At 35.4% G+C, this 15,728-nt stretch overlaps 1 protein-coding gene across 2 annotated transcripts in view; it reads right to left on the reverse strand.

Annotated features, from left to right (window-relative positions):
- The window catches only part of mylka (myosin, light chain kinase a), a 97,374-nt gene extending 83,437 nt beyond the window's left edge, over positions 1-13,937 (reverse strand). For both annotated transcript variants that reach the window (XM_088930136.1, XM_088930134.1), the window contains exon 1: positions 13,861-13,937. The gene's annotated coding sequence lies outside the window, so the exon portion shown is untranslated. The remainder of the gene's footprint in view (positions 1-13,860) is intronic.
- Positions 13,938-15,728: the final 1,791 nt, after the last annotated feature.

A 15,728-nucleotide genomic window follows, 5' to 3' on the forward strand; every position in this document is an offset into this window, starting at 1 on the left:
TAATTCATGTGTTCAATTTATTGGATTTTCAATAAATGGTAGGGTGGTGAGTAGCACTTTATATCATTATATTTAAAAAATGGATTATCACACATTTATCTAAAAGCTTTCTTTACCTATTGTTACATGGGTTAAGAAATAAACGTGAGCACTTTAAAATTGTCCACAATGCTGACAGTAGACAACTGACTAGACCCAGTTTAAAACTGTAAAGAGTGTGGATTGTAGACATTTTTACAGTGTTTTGAGAAGAACACTGGTTATCTTATCTGGACATTTCACCCTGCAGGTCTTTACAAGAAAGAGTGCTTTTTTTCTATGTTCAGTAAAAGTTTATTTATAATATCCAAATCCATTTTTATAAGAAATTGTAAGGATATGATCTTATTCATTTCCATTCAGGCATGGTCTATTACATTAACCCAAGAAGCATAGATGATATCAAGTACCAGCACAAGGGTATTTTTATTTTAATGTAACTCCTGTTTTGACTGGGATTTACTGAATAAATACAGCTGTCTTTTCTGAGTAATCTGTACTTCATCTTTTTTATAGCAGTCTTATGTGGAGGTGTTATTAGGAGACCTATTGTTAACTCAGGTTTGTGTTTGGCACTCAATTGGTATTTCACAGATGTAAAACCTTTTTAACATATTCCCATGGCATGTGGCCACATTAAGCATAACATTGTTTTCTTCTAAACTGAACCTAAACTAATCATTAAAATGACTGTTATATATCACACTGTAATTCTGACTGCACAATGGCCATAACACTCTCACATTTTTAAAAGTTAATTTTTAAAATGAATTCTCTATTATTCTGCTCAGATAAGAAATCCATGCCAGGGTTTTCCCTACTGTTGGGTTTGCCCACAGTAACAAGCCTAGACTAGGGCAGTCAATAAAAGTTTTCTTCTTATGTCATTTTCTTATACAAGTACTATAAGCCATTAAATTATTTTGCCTTGATCTACCCTGACAAGTGAATTGTATCATATTAAAGCTTTTATCTCAAATGTCATTATAAATATTAATACAGATTAATACCACCAAAGCACATATTTTTCTTCTAATAATGATAACGGCCTTAAAATAACATAAAAATAACTTAACATGTGTCTCAATATGCAATGACATTGCATTAAAAAGCACTGTCTACTAATGCATGACTCAAATTGTAAATTCAAAACACCATCCTGGGAGAAGAGAAAGAACTCAAGGGGATAGATTATGCTCTTTAGCATTTATAAAAATAAACCTGTTCTTCATTTCTCCAGTAGTCACATGCCGATTCATCTATTTCACACTTGGATAGATGGTTCCAAGATTTCCAAGAAGTAACAAACTGGGAAGGATAAAGCAGTGTTCTTTTTTTCACCTGGATGGGCTCTTGCACTCGTTTTGCTCCAAACAGTCTTTGTCTAGTTCCAAGGCAACATGCTCAGAAGGGGTAGCTTCAGTACAATGAGCTGCACTGTCACTGATGCCCCTCCCTGACTTGCAAAGAGCTCAAAGGCCAAAATACCACTCCCTGTGGTTCCTCACTCAAGACCACCTTCTCTTCTCAATAAGGGGCTAAATCATTATGTTCCTTTCCACATGACATACCTTATTATGGCAGCCTGTAATGGGCTTTTTTTTTTTTGGTTCTGAGCTAGAAAACCCCCATAGAGACGTGACAGAAAACAACTTGAAAAAAGTCACCGACTGAAAACTCTGTGGTAAAGGAAATGTGTATTCTCCAGGAAGCACTGAGATGAATATATGATATTCAAACCCTGACAAGAGCAGCAAACACTCCAAAATACTTCTTTCCAACACGGTTCAAGATAACATTCTTTTGAATTTCTATTGATAAAAATCAGTCTTTATTTACGACTAATGTTAGTATAATTTGTATAAGTGTCAAAGCCCTTCCCCCCACCATATTTTTCTTCTTTTTATTTGTTCATTGCCTTATTGGATGCTGAGTCTTTACCCCCCAAGACTTGTATCAATGAAGGCAATGAATGCTTTTGCTTTCTTACGTCAAAAGGACTCAAACAGGCTGACCTGCCCCCTTCTTTCTATTTGTTATCTGCTTAATCCCCAGGTCTCTTCATGGTTATGTGCACTCAAATCCCCATCACACATCCTTTTCTGAAGCACAGCATTCACACTCAAGACTGAATAAAAATGAGCCTCTCTAAGCTCTCCTGACACAAAAGGATTTCACTATAAGCATGCATAAATACGAAATGGTAACAGTGCAACATAAAATACATCAATTGCCCGGCTTGTCCTGTATTATTATGGCCACCTGGTAATTACCAGCACTCTTGATTCACCTTTCAAGAAGTTTATTCATGAAGCTTTAAATAAACACTTCTCCTTTAAGGACTGATGGAAATCAAATACGTTTTTCAGGAACATTCACAGATCGTTATGTATATTATTAACTGCTGTGCTGAAGACATTGATAAATCCCACATTGAAGGTTTGGTGCTGCAGTTTCGATCTGGAAATTCCTAACAATTGACCAGCAGTTATCACATGCTGCTTAAATGCATAAACCAAACTATTCTCTTTTACCTTCTTCAGACATACTGAATTACAATTAACACCCCCTGCAAAAATACAACGAAAACAAACAAAAGAAACTGAGACAAATCTATAAACTCACCAAAACTCCTCCGTGGCGGTCTGACTGCACAGTAGGAGAGAGCTCCAGCCACACACTACCTGGTTTTGTTTATTGTTCAGGAAGCCTGATGCTCTTAAGAGGTAATGCCACTTACATGCTCCAGGCTGTCTGTGCGTGAGTCAAGCTTAAAACAATTGAGTGCGAGCATCAACTAACATTGCTTGTTTAGCTTCAGTGATACAGCAATGATCATCTAGGCCAGATATCTTGCAGACAACCATCAAAACATGTACAGTACTGTATATTGTACATTAGTAACTGGACCAGTATTCTCACCAGAGTTAAATGCTTAAAAGAAGTCATACTGTATGGTATGTTAGAAGTTTTGGAGATATCAGTTTATTATTTTAATAATGACCTTTTCTATTTTTTACAGAATAACGTGTCCCATTTTAACATGAAGCAAAGCATGTGTTGCAATGTTCATTACCACTTTATGTTATTTTTTTAATAGTATTAGTATATCATCTAAACAACTAGATGTGTATTACAAATATGGCTTTAAATGTGAAAGGAAATATGGTTTTGCACACAACAGAAGACTTCTCTGATGATGGAAACATGCTACAGAAAATCAAATTATTCTTGAATTACATTAAAGGTTTTGTCTGCTAATTTATACTCAGTGTGACCAAAACACATGGAAAAAATTAAAATTGTAATGCTGGTTTTAATTTATAGACTCCTCTGAAGTTTCAAATCAAAGAACCACCAAGAACATTCTGTAGACAATATGGAAGTGTCCAAACGCTTAAAGAATGTTAAAAACATGTTTGTTACAATAGAAAAAGATACATTAAAAATGTGATCATGTTAATGAAAGTGTCATCCGATCAAATTTAGTTTTAACCACTATCAAGTACAATTTTACAGTTGTGTTTATGTTTGACTGTAATTCTGGACTTTCAAAGTCACCCATTCTCAGAGGACACTGAATTTATTCAATGTTATCATAAAATGTGGCAAGTTGATTTCCGTTCAGTTATATTTACCCTTGTGCATTATCATGTGCAAGCCAGAAAAATAAGCTAATATCAAAGACATGCCATTTCAGCAACAAGGGCACTTTATAGAGTTGCGGTCCACAAATCAAGTTTTCTGTCTTTATTGCTACATATGAATTAGAATGAATTAAATGCTTCAGGAAATAAAGGATTTCAGTGATAAATCATTCTGGTTGTCTTCACATCTGTAATGTAAAAATGCAAGGTCATTACTTTGCGCAGAAAAGAGTCAGCATTAATCAGAATTAATTGTTACAAAGATTTTGTACTGAAGTAATGGATCGTGGGATACCTGCACTGTATGCTATCCAGTTACCTCTTCTCAAAAATAACATCCGATCAGCTGTGAGTCTGTTTACAGAAACATTCTTGGTTTATTAATTCATTCAGGGAACATTTAGATAACATAAAGATCTTAGTCATTGAAAGGGTTTTTTACAGTAAGAGATACATTGTATGTATATATTGGCTCAATCCTATTTAAAGTGGCTTCTTGTCAGCACTGCTTTAGAGAAAAACTTCCTGATGACGTCAAACCATTCAAACAGATAAGATTTTAAGTAATTTTGTATCCTTTTTGTTCTGCTCCTTCAACAGCCCAGGAACCTACTGTATACAGTACATTAGTATTGAAAATAAAACCTTTTTGCTTGAGGGGAAATTATTCATTTTTCCACATAGATACTATTCTATTTTACTTTAAAATAATGGAATGAAGTGGGAATCTTATTTGGAAGAGTATCATTCCATGCTATTTGTTTCTATTACAAACAGAAAGCCCTTTCTATAAAGATACAAATAACAAATTTAAATAAAACAGCTATATCTAATTTTGCATGCTAATTTTGCAGTTCTAAATAATAAAGTTTAAAAAACTACCACAAATTACATTTTCTGTTTGTCCTCCATGGGTTTTAGACATTAACAGCAATTGTATTGTCTACTTAAACCACTTTCATAACAATCATAAGATACATACAAGCCATCTTTGCATTCCAGATCAACAAAATACTGTATCTTGTCGGCCTGTGCAGGATCTAGTCTGGTTGACATTGGACAGCAACAGGTATTGATCTGAAGCACATTACAAAGATGAAATTTCTATGTTCAAAAGAATTAGACTGCTTCTCTATGAACATGGAGATAATTTTGAAGAAAAGTAACTTATTTATCAATAAGGAAAATGATTACTAAAACAAAAATTATCTGGGTCTTGAGTTCCTTTTAAAAGGACTAAGCCTGACTCGAGAGAATCCTCATTTTTGTTTCACACCATCATTGAATTCCACTTTTCGCTATTCTCTTAGTTCAACAGAGTAACTGATTTCACCTTATGACTCATAAACACCATCACCATCAATCACTCTGTTGAATAGATCACCATGAAGAATAGCTCGACTGTCAGGTACTATCTTATATACATTTTGTTCTATCTCTGTAATAGAATTTTATATATATAATAAGTTTGTTGTTATTATTATTGGTAGTAGTCTTCAAAGGCTACAAGGGTGGGGGGGGGGTCCCTCAAGTGCTGATTCTTGGTCAAAATCTGTTTAATGTGTACGAAAAATATTATTCAAAGACATGTGATTTATCTGTATATCTTGTGATGTATCTGATAACATATCTGTATCCACTGCTAATATTTTGTAGACTAGACTTAATGACATTGAAAACTCAGATAAAACAAAAATAAAGACCTATTGAGACCTTCAAAAAATATGAATAATCACTGATTTTATTTCCTATTGGAAGACAGGACAGAGAACCTATACTGTAAATCACTGCTGTGTCTTATATTACCTAGTGTACAATGCACAATCCAATTACATCAAACTTCTTGAAATTCTATTCTTTATTATTTCTATAGTGAAATGTGTATTACACAAAGATTCTAGAAACCTATATTATCAATGCATTTTTTTGGCAATTTCTACTAGTGAAACATATAAAATATTCGAAAACACACCATCACAGTGGGAAAGTTCAGCACTGTGTTCCAGATTCAGCACTCCAAAGCCTTTAATGATGTTTACAACTGAGCAGCTGGGAACCATTTACCAGTCTTACTTTAATCTTTATCACAGTTTTTAAGTGAACTTGTTTTCTTGATTGTAACTGAATACCATAATGCAGTTCATCACACAGATTATATATCATTTGTGCTAAACTTTGCATTATGTGTTTAAATATATTATTTCAATGTATTCCTATTTTTCAGTTTCCTATTTCAGTATTCATTATTCTTCAGTTCCTATACTTCAAGTAAAGAAAGATGCACTTGGATCTGATACAAGGAATCAAACCAATGAACCATCTATGTCAAACTTTAATACATTTCCAGATTCAGGTACAGAGATGCACTTTTGTTTAAGGTGACGAAGTCTGGTCAATTCAAATTTCTTGAGTTATCTGAAAAAAACTGTTCCATGAAATAATGGAATATTTGCTAAATTCTTAACTGGTTAACTAAATTAAACAAGAGAGGAAATTAAACAATTTCTGACACATCGAACGTTGCCTGGTTTAGAGCAAACAAAACCAGGGTTGCCCTGTAAAGAGGTCATTTACCTGGGAAAGTATGTAATACTGTTGAAACACTGACAGTCCAGCGGAATGTTGTATGTTCTGATTCACAGACTGTGGAACGCTTGTGGCCAGAGCTACCCATAACTTTGTGTGCAACTTAACTTAAGACAGGGCTGGGGGATCAAGAATTCCAATGGATTCTTTCTTTCAGCCGCTAAGGGAAATGTGATTTGTCAAATAATAAAGCACAGGAAATATATTTTTATTTAATTTTTTATTATATACAAATGTGTGTGGGGGCGTATTTTGGAAACCACATATTTTAGTTTTCACGTCTTGCAAATTCAAATAACCAAATGTGGTTTGAAAACAAAAAGTCGCATGCAAACTCTCAAGCCCACATAAAACATATGTTTGAAAAGGAAATATATCACTGGAGATTCCAGTCTGCTCCGTGTGAAAAACCATTGCAGATATGGTTTCTATCCCCAGAAGACAACAATGACATACATATCTGTACAGTATGATGAAGAGTTACAGAGATCCTAAAGTGAATAATGTTATTGGCTTCTCCAAAAGCAGTGCCACATTACTTCACTGTCATCCAGTGGAGTTGTACATACTGGCTATCAATGAGCAAAAATAACCCAGAGAAAAGGACTTTATTTCTGTAGAACACAAGTTTTAAGCATATTATTTTTACAGTGGCAATGCCAGAAAGTATCCACAAATTACCATTTGCCATGGTAAATACTGCACTTAGTATTTGAAGAAAATATAAATATAACACATGTAATCTTAGCACAGTGATTTTGAAACATGGAAATAACCATTTAATGTCATGTACTATATAATATGAGCTTGGAAAATCCTTTGGCGCTCTTCTGTGACAAAGTCTGGATAAACCACTGTTTCTTACTCTTGACCTGGAGACACCAGCAGGGACTTTTGATTTTCATTTCACCTGAGGTCTTTGTGACCAAACTGAATCAGTGATTGAATTAATTTGCTTTGATTCAAACTTTCCAACTCATTGAGGAGATGGAGTTCCCTATTAAATTAGCAGACCTATGCATTTCCGTGATCAGTGAGTATCACAGATATATACATTATATACTGTACATTTTGGTGTATGGCAAACTTCAGTAGCACTGGCAGAGGCAGCAGGAGACTGCAGAAATGGAATTGGCTGCATTTGAAAGAGAAAATGTCAGCTGAAGATGCAGATTTCTTAAACAATTCCTGATGCTTGTGTAAAACCTATGGGAACAATATTGCTAAAAAAAAACTCTGACATAAAGGCTTATGCTGGTTCATTTATTTAGACAGGAACTGAAAACAAGCTTCTGTTTATGCATATTCCTTCCAGAATCTTTTTCCTGAGCCCACACAGATGCTGATATTACCCTTAATTAACATATTTACTGCTGTCTGCATATGATATAGAGTGACTGGTCGTTACTCCAGTACGTTTTGTAAGACACAAAGCACTTCAATTCTAGTTAAATGACTCAGTTAGCATCACTTCCACAAATGAAAAACTGTTGTAAAAACAAAATAAAATAAAAAATGTCTGTCACAAAAATTCTAAGAATGCTTACAAATAAGAGGAGGCAATCTGGCCTGTCTACCAGTAGCTAATTGATCCAAAAGTCTCATCCAGCCATTTCTTGATAGAAGCCAGGGCATTGGCTTCAAAAACATAGCTGGGTAGCTTGCTCCATATTCCCACAACTCTTTTTCCCCAAAAAAGTGCCTCCTGTTCTCAGTTTTAAATAGACTTTGACATAGCTTTCAATGGTGCCCACTTTTATCATGTTTCTCTGTTCATTCTGATTAAATCTTTGATGTTGTCGGTGCCTTTGAGGGTCCCAAATACTTGTATTCGGCTCCCTCGTAATTCTCTCTGCATAAAACTAAAAAATAAATAAATCTTTACACTTACATAGCACTTTTCTGCAAAGCACTTTACAGTTAATGGGGACTCCTTTAAATCAATTACCAATGTGTAGCACCACCTGGATGATGCGCCGGCAGCCACAGTGCGCCAGTACGCTCCCCACACACCTATCAGTGGGCGACGAACTGGGAAATTAAGCCATATTTTTCTTTTTTTCTTTTTGAGAAACTTCCTGGGATTTTTAAAGACCAAGGACAGTCAAAAAGGTTGTGATGCTTCAACCTGTCAATGTAGGACATTCTCTTAAGCCCAGAATGTATCTAGTTGATCTTCTCTGGACTGATTCCAGAGCTTTTCTGAAATATGGCAACCATATTCAGAATCTGTCAAGTGTTTGCCCTGTCTTGAATATTTAAATTAATCTTTGTTAATTTCATTTGTTGATTTTTAACATTGTTTGCTAATCCTCTTAGTTTGGTTATCATCTGCAAACTTTACTAGTTTACTAAGTATATCATAATCTATATCATCAATACAAATTAAGTAGTCCTAGTAGAGGACCCTGCAGTACTTCACTAATTAAATCACCCAGTTTGAGAATACACCCCTTATCTGTATCAGTCTTGCACTGTATTTAATAACCAATTCTCAATCCAATCACACCTGATTCCTTGACTGCTTACCACCTGCAATTTCAGAATAGTTTCTTCATTTCTTTCTTAAAAGTGCTTTCTGAAAGTCTACAAACACTATATCATATACCCTATGTATATCCATTAATGTTGCTTCATATTCAAAGAACTTAACAAGTCAGGTAGACTAGGCCTACTGTTGCTGTATTATATCTATGTTGACAATTCCCAGGATATTTGCATATACTGTATGATGCTCTGTTTTGGTTCTTATTAATCATTTCCATAGCTTTACACATAACAGAAGTCTGACTTTTTTGATTGATTCAGTTTGCTCACCTTTTTAATGAATAGTACTACAGTATAATAGCATTTTTCTAGTCCCTAGGTACTACCCCTGACTCTGGCGACTGTTGGAAGAGTTGCGTCAATGACTTCTGAATAACATCTCTTGTTTCCTTGTGTACAATTGATAAGATACAATTGGGGCCTGGGGATTTATTAATCTAGAGTGCTTCTAGTACTAGAAACACTTCTGACTCTTCTAAGATGATACTATCCAGTACAGATTTTTTTCCTTCTGCTGCCTGAAGCATGTTTTAACTTCTTCCTTGGTGAACACCTGAGTTAAACATTCTTTTAGTACACAGGTCATTTTACATTCCATGATTAGGAATTCCCCATTTCTATCCTAAACATATTTTACTCCTACTTTGATGATCCTTCTTCTGTTGGAGCACTTAAAAGAATTTGTCTTATTTATTGTAATATTCCTTTCAATTTCTCTCCTGCCCTTTCTAATATCCATTTTACTTGTGCTTGCAATCCATTGTACTTTCACCAGTTTGACACCAGTTACAAGTTTTATTTCATTCAAAAAGAAAAAAGTAAGTTACAGAAACGCAAAACATAGTCAAAACAACATCTTATCACACTTTCTGTTTTTGTAGTGCAAGTGAATGTTCTAATGTTGCAATACTGTAGCTCTCATTGACCTCACAAACAGCTGCATAAACGCACTGCCTGATTTCACACTATGCTTAATAAAACACTTGCATTGTTTTCTCAGAACCATTTATTTAGCAGCATGTTTAAAGTTCTTTGGAGTCACTGCAATGTGCTTTAGCTTAAAGTTCTAAAGTTAAAGATAGAAAATAATAGGCATGCGGAAATATTGATATGCCACCTTTGACCACTAATGACTTGAAGCTTAAAGAAAGAATAGTGGCTGACAGACAAGAGATAAGAGTTTGCTTGTTGACATATGGCCATAGCTCAGCTGAAGAAAAAAGGAACAAAATGTCAGGAGTTAGAATGATGAGGTCATCAATGAAATATGGCAATACTGTAAATATTCATTAAAGTAAATGAGAGGTATCATCCAATAACTTTTATATTTAGGTTAACCTATATTTAGGTTATCCTTCTTAACACTGGTGATTAGCAACTCTCTTCAATTTCTGCTGTACTCTTTTCTGTTACACTTCACAGAATGACCATTAAAGGGTTGCTTAGTTCCTGTTATTCAAATATTTGCTAATAAGCCAATTATAATTGCAAAAAAATAATTTGGGATAAAAACTGAATTTGCCTGTAGAAAACATAGGAAACATAACCTTTAAATCAAGTCTGACATAACTGAAAAGCATATGTTTATTTTATAGTAGAAACCTGTTTGTAGCAAGCACTTTACAACATATAATACTGGAAAAAAGATATTTCATCCTCATGAATTACTTTTACTACATAATAACCGATAGGGATTCAACTGCAGTGACTGGTTTTTAGCTTACTCACCACTGCCAATAGCAGCTCTTATAACTCTAACTTTAATTGTGTTTGACTGAGATAAAAAAAGCCTTCAGCAACCGTTAAAACATCAGCATTTATTTAATATAATGTTGGCAGAACAATCTATGCAAGTATGACCCACAAATGATCGGTATCAAAGCTATTGTAACATAAATCACTGTGGTATTTCAAAATTTAGAACTGAGCTGGATCAATATGAATCTCTCAGATGTACAATGCCAAAGACACACCACTAAATTCATTGACGAACGTTAAAACAGCAAAATTTATATGTGCTTGCTTTCAGCATTTGGAAAAGAAGCAACATACAGCCGTGGTACTCAGCTATGTTCAGGGCCATTTTAAGAACTGAATGCCAGCAAAGTGGTAGTCCTGCCAGCACACAGCTGGAAGAGAAGCATTCTTTAAGTGCTTTGTTACTATTAAGAACTACCAGTTAAATCATCTGTATTTAATTGCCTTTGGCATGACTGCTAGAAAGTGAATTCTAACAGAGCTCATTTAGGTATAATTCAAGTTTAAGGAACTTTCAAAACATGGCATTTAAAAAATATATGAGAAGACAAAATATGTACCCCCTTATTCTCAATAATCTAATGGGCTCACTTTGAAATTCTATAATAGGAGACCTCTCTCACTACTTTTAGTGTGTAATCAAGTTTTGTGAGTTTATATTCAGGTCAGGGGAGTTACCTCCTTAATTTCCATCAAGATTTCAGCAGCCTTGTCCTTCCATTCTACTAAACATTACGATCTATCTGCAATTCCTTGGACTACAAAGGTAAAGATGGCACTGTTGGAAGCACACAAGGACAAGGCCCAGGCTGAATGTAAATTACTTACTATATGTCGTAACAAAGTCAAACCCAATATCCCTCAGCATTATAGAAAGCCGTTTGTCAATAGCTTGTCAAAAGCTTTTACACTGCAGGGATCTTGAGGTGCATGGATGTGAGAATGTCAGGAATCGAATTCTAATGTGAAAAATCTTATGTTTTTTAAGTGTGTCTCAAACACTACAAACACTGAAAAGAGCAAAAGCTGCCATTTCTTTTGCGAAAGTGTGAAGAAACCTGGAAACCATCACACAGGGTGTGTAAGACGCATTAAATAGAGGCATACTTTCAGATTCATAGAAAATGCACTTTATACATTACAAATATTCATCCCTGGTTATGTCCTTTAACATGTTGAAAGAACTGTGCAAGTCACTCATATGTCTATTATCCATCCATTTTGAGTGCCTGATCCATGCATTTGTAACACCAAGGCTTGATTTCTCCAAACCTTTACTGTATGGGCTCCCTAACTCTCATCTCTATGTTCATACCTCTGCAGCTAGACTACTTACTTACACTAGACCCTGGCAGCATACTGTATCACTCCAACACTAAAGTCTCTTCACTGGTTGCCTATAAAGTCACGTATTCAATACAGGATCTTGCTGTTGATGTTCAAGGCTCTAAACAATCTGGCTCCATCTTACATCTCTCTACTCCTCCATGTTTACACTCCCCCCCGTAGAGTCGGGTCAGTTGAGGTCGGTCATCTTCTCACTGTTCCCAGGATTAAATCACGGACTTTTGGTGACCGTGCCCTCTCTGTCGCTGCTCCAGTGTTGTGGAATGACCTTCCTCAGACTTTACGAGAGACAACTTCTGTAACTCTCTTCAAATCTAAACTTAAAACATACCTTTCTACCGGGGTCTGATTGCCTACAGTTAATTTGTAAACACCTATATGCTTTTTTTTCATTTACTCTTATTGTACTTTTCTTGTCTTTTTCTTCATTTGAAGATATACAGTGTCCTTGGGAATGGAAAGGCACTTTATAAATAAAAGTTATTATTATTATTTAAAGTTATTATTTTCTAACCACTTTCTCTAATTCAGGGTCATGGGGGAGCCAAAGCCTATCCTGGCAAGTAATGGGAGCAAGGCAGGGTACACCCTGGACAGAACCCAGTCCATCACAATTCAGACAGACACAAACATGCACACACGCACCAGGGCCAATGTCCCCAGCAGGTCTTTGGACTGTGGCAGAAGACTGGAGCATCCAGATGAAAATCCACATGAACATGGGAAGAACATGCAAACTCCACACGTATAGCACCCCAGGAATTGAACCCAAGGCCCCAGCGCTGCAAGGCAGCAATTTTGAACTAACCACTGTGCCACATTTATACCTATTATTTTAGCAGCTCAAAAAGTTACCATTATACTCAGAAAACATAAAGCTTGAACAGTAATTCGCTACCACTGCAATTAGTTTTATTTAAGAGAGGAATTTATCTTTAACTGATATCAGTCAAGTAGTCTACACTGCTCCCAATAGTTTTGACTACAGTGTGTTCCAATGACACAGTATTAAAAACATTATCCATATCAGTATTTTAATATTGTACAGAAAATCCCATACAAGTCACACTTACAGTAAAACAAAGGAATTTTTACTAAATAGAATTTCATTGAGTAAAATGAATGTACATCTTTAGGACTGGCACCAAATCTAACATTATTACTTTAATCAACTGTAAAGTTACATTGGTTTAATTTAAATATAAAAGGCTTTTCATGATCATGATGTAGGCAGATTTAAATGTCTAAATACTCTAAGTCACAAGAAAACTACTGTAACACTACGGGAAAATAGGATACTTAGTAAAACAGAGTACTGTACGTCTTCTTCTGCCCTGTTGTCGTTATTGCATTACAGTTCTGTTACCTGTGCAGACCGAAAAGAAACGTTATGGAGATACACCCTAACAGTAAACTAAAGAGCGTTACTACAAAAATCACTATGGTTACTTCCAGTAGTACTCCAAAAACATTGGCGATTAAGTACAGCATGAAGATTACTACAGTGACTACTACTGAAAGAAAAATGTGTGGCTTCTAAGAGGAATTACTGCGATTTTAGAGTTGAAAATGTGTATTATTGCATAACTGCTAAGCTCGAAAATCATTAATGTTTTTTACAACATAAAACACAAAGGAAATGCATTTTCTGCCTTTTTCTTAGTGCTTTAAGTTAATTCCTACTTTATGTAGTTACCATTCGCAGCACTTCAAGTGAAGAAAATAAAGGTGTAAAAATGCCTTGTGAACTGCATCGCTTCATATTCTTCAAAGATATTACAAACCGGTGCTGTGCATTTGATTTTGCTCTAGTTGCAGCTAAAGCGCAGGAGTATAATGTTTTCTTAGTGCCCAGTTATAGAATTGCATTTTCTTCCGCCTTCTGGCATTTTAAAACAGATACCCAAACTTTCAAAGACGGTTTTGATCCACTCACCAAGACTGCACGTTGACTGCCTTCAGACGCGCAGATGCGTTGTTCCTCCTCCTACTGAACAGCTCCGCTCAGTTCTGTATCTCTCAGCTCGGCAAGAAAGCATTTTTTTGGGGATGGGTGGTGTGTTTGTTGGGGAGGGGGGGGCTCCACGAAAAAAGGGTTATGAACTCTCTAGCGTGAGTTGCTGTCAGCCTTATTAGGAAATGTTTTGATCTTTTTATTTTATCTTCTGTGTTAACTTTCAAAGCTTGCTGGAGTTTCAGTAAGTTGTTGGAGGAGGACGTCTGGAATTTAACAGCCCACCAACCAAGTATTGTATTTTATTAATGACCAAAAAAAGTAACACACCAAACAGGGTTGGAATAAGAAAATAAAAAAATATGCACAAAATTCGGAATATCAGAAAGATAGGACAGATGACATTTAATCTTTTTATGTTTTTAACCGTTAATGGTGCCTGCTTTGCGATATAACAGGTCTTTGTATACATACTCACACATTCATGTGTATTTGTGAAATTCTGACTATTTTAATGTCTGTTCGATCGCTTAAAATAGCAAGAAAAAGTACTTCATATTGCGTCCTTCATGAAAAATCGAGTTTAAAAAATCAGATGTAAAACGATTTAACATAAGTAAAAAAAAAAACTCACAAGAACAGTTGCATTTCATAGTACATAATGTGTTATGACAGTACAGGAGAACAGTTCTAAAAGATGCATTTAACGGAGTGCAAATATCTTAAAAACTGGCCATATGTCTTCTTGGTCTTGGCACACACAAGAGGATGTTAGTGGCATCCTACCAGCCCCTGGGTGGAAATTACTAAAGCCTGAGGATGAAAAAAAAACGCAGACTTGATGTAGAATTTTGAGGAGTTTATCTGAACTGAAAATACAACAACTAAACTGCCAATAATAACTCCCCCAATCCATAGTAATCCTTCCTTAACTTCCAACACTAGATCTGCTGTATATGTGTTTTAAGAGGCTTCCATATGGTCTCTTTTTAACAAAAAGGTACTTTCACTACACCAGGTAAAGGGGAAATGTACATTTTCTTCCATTACCTTTAATCACTTTAGTGGAAAAAAGACATGCAAAAGGAATTCAAAACTCTGGCCTCAGCTGAGACTAGAGTCTTTTGAACTTTATCAGATGGATCAGCTGAACAGCTGGCTAGATTATCCAGATGACTAAAGCCGGCATGCTAAAAGAACTGTTATCGACATAACCCTGATACCATCACCAGCAGGCACAACCTTTTTTTTCCCCATGCACAATTTGAAATTTGCCAATGGAGGACAATCTTGTGAAAGATTTTAAAAGGAAGAAAGCTGACACAAAATTCAAGATATGCACTGCATTGAGCTTCATGATTCTTGTTAGCTAATGAACAATGATGATGTAATACAATTCCTAAAGTTATTTATGTATTTTTTCTTTAAATACTGCAATGGAGAAGGTTTGACAATTTGAAGAGACTAGAGCAGTCACTGCTATTTTGCCCAACAGCAGAAAAACTCAAAGCAATACATGTTCTTGTGAGGACAGTGTACTGGCAGGGGAAATAATACATTACTAATTTCTTTGATTTTCTTTTTTTTTCTCTGTAGAGTGTTATCTAACATTTATGAAAGAGGTATTGTTCTAGGCAAAAATTAATTTATGAATTGCACTAGTTTTCTAAGAGCAAGTTTTAGCATGAAAACTTTGTTGAACAGGCAGGATAGTGGAGCATATGGTTTGTTCATTTAGTAAGTAATATGGGATTTAAGTTAGGTCTGGATGATTAAAACACCTGCCAAATCTCCTGGCTGTCACTGCATCCAGCATAATGCATTTGTTGGCTAGCAGCAGTTCGTATATC

This window comes from Atractosteus spatula, chromosome 13 (assembly GCF_055471065.1).
Source record: "Atractosteus spatula isolate fAtrSpa1 chromosome 13, fAtrSpa1.hap1, whole genome shotgun sequence".
Taxonomy (NCBI): Eukaryota; Metazoa; Chordata; class Actinopteri; order Semionotiformes; family Lepisosteidae; genus Atractosteus; species Atractosteus spatula.